Raw genomic sequence first — 6,000 nt, 5'->3', positions numbered from 1 at the left:
ATCACATATATTAACTAGAAGCCAGGTACAAGTCTTGACATCTCTTGAAGTGAGCTGCTCCAAGGATGAAATTGAAAATCTCTTACCTGAATCCTCACACATATTCCCTAAAAATTATTAATGGGAAACTATATTGGCGTTTATAGCAGAAGCCGTTTCATATTATAGTGTCAACATTTTGCAATTAAGTGCTCTGAATTATTAAAACATCTTATTACAGCGAATCACACCTCGGGTTTATGCCAGCTGCCCCTTTCTTTCTTTTTAATCAATGTGAATGAAATTAACTGCCTCTCCGTCAGTTTACATCATGGTGCTTAGCAAACCTGCACACCTCACCAAAGCCTGTTATGGCTGCCATAAGTTGTCAAGTGTGTTGCCAGGTGCTTCAGTAGATAGCTAGAAAGGAGGTATAACTGGTAGCTACCAATGGCCACTGTGTTAAGAGTGTCAGTGGGCTAATTCACAGTGAGCTGAAGTCAATGACCATCATTCAAGATGCCAGGAGACCGTCAACATCTTAAATAAAAAAATCACACTTGGTTTAACTCAGCTATTTAATCAATGTGTTTCTCTGGAAGGGTTCCCAGTTTAAGACCGAGACTGACTTAAGTTTATAGTGCTCATGACACTATATCTTTAGCAGGAACTAAGATCACCAAAAGAGTAATGTCATTTACCGGATGGCCATTTGTCCTGATCCGCAGGCCCCATTTGAATTATAAAATAATTACTGTTATGATTAAATTATATTTGTATACTGCCCTATGCCCACAGGTCTCAGGGTGGCCACAACATAAAAACACAAAATACATAATCAAAATAAAAATGGAAACAACCCAATAAGTCAGTTATTCACCAAAAAATCAAAACAAGTACATAATTAAAAACAAAACAGCGAAATGGTAACTCCCTCTTTCCAGACACATTTAAAAGGCTATAGGACTTGGGCATCTCCTCCTATAACAGTCAGGCCTGCCATCACATGAAAGAAATAATATCTGAATTGGAAGTCATTCATGGGACTGCAATGCTTCCTGCAGTCGCGATCGCTCCCATAAATTTCTTCCGGGATTGGGGAAAACTGTTGCAATCCCATCTATCAGCATGAGCAAGCACATCTGGTTCCCATAAGACCATGTACCAGCGGCTGAGTGTACAACTTGGCACATGTACTAATGAAATTTGGCTGCGGCACCAGACTTGTCCACTGGAACTAAATCCACAGATTAATTACTGAAAACGAAAAAATGGTTCCACCAGAAATTCAGTCCTTTGATACCAGGTTTGAGAAAGCTGTATGTAATTCTTCAACTTTCTCATTTAGGCAACATAAGCTGTCTTTCTCCCCCGCTCTTCTCTTATATATAGATAGGTGAATGTACGTGTGCATGCATCTGAAAAATGGTTTATATTTCTGCAATTTGAGATTGTAAGTAAACATCAGGTTATATCTATTGCTCTTGGTTTGCACACACACAAAAGCCAGAGTCCCTTGAGAAAGATCATATGCGGTGATTTGTTCAGACATGAACAAATAAGATTATCTCAGGCTTTACAAATATGAAAATATCAAAGCAGGGGACAGCAGGCCTCAGTAAACAGAACTACACCCAGGAATGAAATGTTCTCTGGGGGTGTTTAGCCTTTGTCAAAGAAAAAGAAGAATATTCTTAAGCATAATTAAAAATGCCCACATCACTGTCCAAGGACTGTTGTTTTTAAGTATTGGGGGTGGGTTGTTTTAAAGTTAGAAAATGCAATTAGTGTGAAAATAAATCTACACACAACCACACGCACGCACACTAGATATGGATTTTTCATATGGGTAATATTGCTTACCCTTAACCCCACTTTTCAGCTCTCATCTGATAGCTTTCTAATGGTTGTAGTTTTATCTAGGGCGGCAGAAGTCTCACAACTATATCTCTAAGGGATAGACTTATCTCTCTGGCTGACCAAAATGTGGTATACAAATAAAAATAACCTTACTTTGTAATGGGAACATATAGAAGAACATATATTCCAGCTGCAATCTTTCTGATCCATGTCAATTTTAATGAGCTTTCAAAACTTTTAAAAAATTAATAAATGTGCATCTAAACCCATATTCTGATGTAGCAGCTTATAAGAACTCAAAGCTATTGCTTATGCTTTGCTAATGTTACAAGCACTCCTCTGCATGCAAAACATCTCAGGTTCAGCCTCTGGCATCTTCATCGAGGACTCCACTCTGAACTTAGCATAAATCATAAAAAAGGCCTGCCCCCCAACAAAAGGCCTGCCCCCCCCAACAAAAATCCTGGCTACGCCCATGAAGCTAGTTGAAAGGAAACAATCCTGATTTTAGCATTACATCTAAAAGCAATCATTTATTATATGGCAAAACTGTGTGCTTAGAGTTGAATTTTCATTTTTATTTTTGCTGGGTTAATAGTCACCTAACTGTTGTTGTTGTTGTTGTTGTTGTTGTTCTTCGAGTAATTATTGTTGTTGTTGTTTATTAAATGTGTTGTTGTTGTTTAGTTGTTTAGTCGTTTAGTCGTGTCCGACTCTTCGTGACCCCATGGATCAGAGCACGTCAGGCACTCCTGTCGTCCACTGCCTCCCGCAGTTTTGTCAAACTCATGCTGGTAGCTTCAAGAACACTATCCAACCATCTCGTCCACTGTCGTCCCCTTCTCCTTGTGCCATCTTTCTCAACATCAGGGTCTTTTCCAGGGAGTCTTCTCTTCTCATGAGGTGGCCAAAGTATTGGAGCCTCAGCTTCAGGATCTGTCCTTCCAGCGAGCACTCAGGGCTGATTTCCTTCAGAATGGATAGGTTTGATCTTCTTGCAGTCCATGGGACTCTCAAGAGTCTCCTCCAGCACCATAATTCAAAAGCATCAATTCTTCGGTGATCAGCCTTCTTTATGGTCCAGCTCTCACTTCCATACGTCACTACTGGGAAAACCATAGCTTTAACTATACGGACATTTGTCGGCAAGGTGATGTCTCTGCTTTTTAAGATGCTGTCTAGGTTTGTCATTGCTTTTCTCCCAAGAAGCAGGCGTCTTTTAATTTCGTGGCTGCTGTCACCATCTGCAGTGATCATGGAACCCAAGAAAATAAAATCTCTCACTGCCTCCATTTCTTCCCCTTCTATTTCCCAGGAGGTGATGGGTCCAGCGGCCATGATCTTTGTTTTTTTGATGTTGAGCTTCAGACCATATTTTGCGCTCTCCTCTTTCACCTTCATTAAAAGGTTCTTTAATTCCTCCTCACTTTCTGCCATCAAGGTTGTGTCATCTGCATATCTGAGGTTGTTGATATTTCTCCCGGCAATCTTAATTCCAGTTTCGGATTCATCCAGTCCAGCCTTTCGCATGATGAATTCTGCATATAAGTTAAATAAGCAGGGAGACCGTATACAGCCTTGTCGTACTCCTATCCCAATTTTGAACCAATCAGTTGTTCCATATCCAGTTCTAACTGTAGCTTCTTGTCCCACGTAGAGATTTCTCAGGAGACAGAAGAGGTGATCAGGCACTCCCATTTCTTTAAGAACTTGCCATAGTTTGCTGTGCTTGACACAGTCAAATGCTTTTGCCTAGTCAATGAAGCAGAAGTAGATGTTTTTCTGGATGGAACTCTCTATTTTTCTCCATAATCCAGCACATGTTTGCAATTTGGTCTCTGGTTCCTCTGCCCCTTCGAAATCCAGCTTGTACTTCTGGGAGTTCTCGGTCCACATACTGCTTAAGCCTGCCTTGTTGAATTTTAAGCATAACCTTGCTTAATTAAATTAAATTAAATTAAATGCGTTGGTCACTTTATCTTGTCCAGGGCAACCCAAAATGACTTACAAAAAACCAAAAAACCTAGATACATTAAAACCAAGTAGGAAAAGAAATACATTAAAACCATCCCACCCACAGATTTAAAGGCCACTACTAGTTAAAAGGTCAAAGGCCTGATTAAAGAGGAAAGTTTTCCCGTGGCACCTAAAGATATGCAATGAAGGTGTCAGGCAAGCATTCCACAAATGGGGAGCCACTGCAGAAAAGGCCCGCTCTCATGTTGCCACCCTCTGGACCTCTCATGGAGGAGGCACATGATGAAGGGCCTCCCATGATGACTGCAGGATCTGGGTCAGTTCATATGGGAGGAGGCAAAGTTTTACATGTCTAAACCAGCACTTTGAATTGGGCACTTTGAGTTGTGCCTTTAAAAATAAGAATTTTGTTGATGACACAATATGCTAGAAGGAGACAAGGAGGGATACGGGGAGAATTTTGCCTTTGTGTGCTTAAAATGTAATACTCTGCCTGCGTAAGCTTGAAAAGGTCAGGACTTGATTTAATAAATTCATCTTTCAAGAATATAACATTCCTTCTTTAAAGTTTAACGTTAGCACTTACTGGGGGAGTGGATGCATGGGGCATCGGTAATGAGCTCTTTAACATGCAGGTCACAAATCAGGACACACATCACAGAGCCAGAGAAGAAAGTCCTACCTCATGGCATTTGTGTGATCTCTTCTGTTTGGTGAAGTGGATGGTTCTTAATGGAACTATGGAGCCTAGTAATCTTTTACCCACAAACTACAGTTCTCAGGATTCTTTAGGGAAGTCATAGCTATTAAAGTGGTATAGGAGTCCTTTGAATGTACAGCCAATTTTGTGCTTTGTTGTACATTCCGCACAGTATGGAAGTTTAGTTATTTATTATTACATGTATATTTCCCCTGTCTTTCAAAGAGTTGAAGGTGATGGACACAATTCTTCCCCTTCTTGTTTTATCACCAAAACAACATTTCTCTGATGAAAATAGGGATTTCCTATTCCATTATTATAATAATTTTATTATTTATATGCCACCCATCTGACTGGGTTGCCCCAGTCTCTCTGGGCGACTTCCAACATATATAAACACATACTAAAACATTAAACAATTTTTTTTAATCCCTATGCAGAGCTGCCTTTAGATGACTTCTAAATGTTGTATTGTTACTGTACTTATCTCCTTGGCAGGGGGGTCGTATAATTCCATGCCCTCCAACGTTTCTCCAATGAAAATAGAGGTGTCCTAAGGAACAGTGGGACATTCAGGGATCAAATCAGTAACTGGGGTGATTTCTGTAAATCTGGGACTGGAAAATAGAGACACTTGGAGGGTCTGTCAACCCTTTGAGGCAGATTAGGCTAAATCAGGTCCTCCCTTAAAGAGGGCACGTATTGCGGTGAGACCTGGAAAACTGACACCCTGTGTTGTAGGTGGGTACGATTGGTCAGCCACAACACCCAATTGGTAGTTCCCTCGAAGCTGGGTGCAATCTGGCCAATGGGAGGCAGTCCAAACATGCATGTGACCCAGAGCTTCCTCTTTCAGCGTGTGCATTCAGAACACCCCCCCACACCTCTCCCTACTTTTAGGGCTTTGCGCTTGACCTTGGTATGCTGTCGCGTGTTGTCTGTCATTGAGACAGAGGCACGGCAGGAATTTTCCCCATGGCTGATTGGCTGTTGCCATTTGGCTTCCGCCTGCCACGTAGCAAATCGTCACAACTTGTAAGGTTGTGGATAGGCTCTGGTTCAGGTGATAGGGATGGGAGAACGCTCTCGCCATCCCTATGTGAAGGGTATTCCATTAAAGGAATCCAGGGACTCGATGGTTTCGTCAACCCCTGAGAGGGGGTTGTGCCCATGCCTGAGTCCAGGGGGGCATTTGGATGGCGGAGATAGCCTGTTCCCGGCTTTCCGCTTATCCAGGTGTTCACCCTAGGCTGACCTATGCTGGTGCCCTGGGTCAGCGCTACCTGCATGGCAGGGAGCTGGTCAAACCAGAGCCTATGCAACCAGTCACTTTCTGTAATCAATAAAGTTGTGGCCGAAATTCTGCCAAAAACCAAACCAAAATTTGAGTCAGGTGTGAATTTATTTAGGGGGAGGTTTATGGGTCTGAACATGCAAAAGATAGTGACAGATTCAAGGTCAGCTTCGTGCCTGTGTAAGGATTT

This window comes from Podarcis filfolensis (genome assembly GCF_964270895.1).
Source record: "Podarcis filfolensis genome assembly, chromosome: 1".
Classification (NCBI taxonomy): Eukaryota; Metazoa; Chordata; class Lepidosauria; order Squamata; family Lacertidae; genus Podarcis; species Podarcis filfolensis.
Note: the sequence above shows the minus strand (reverse complement) of the source record.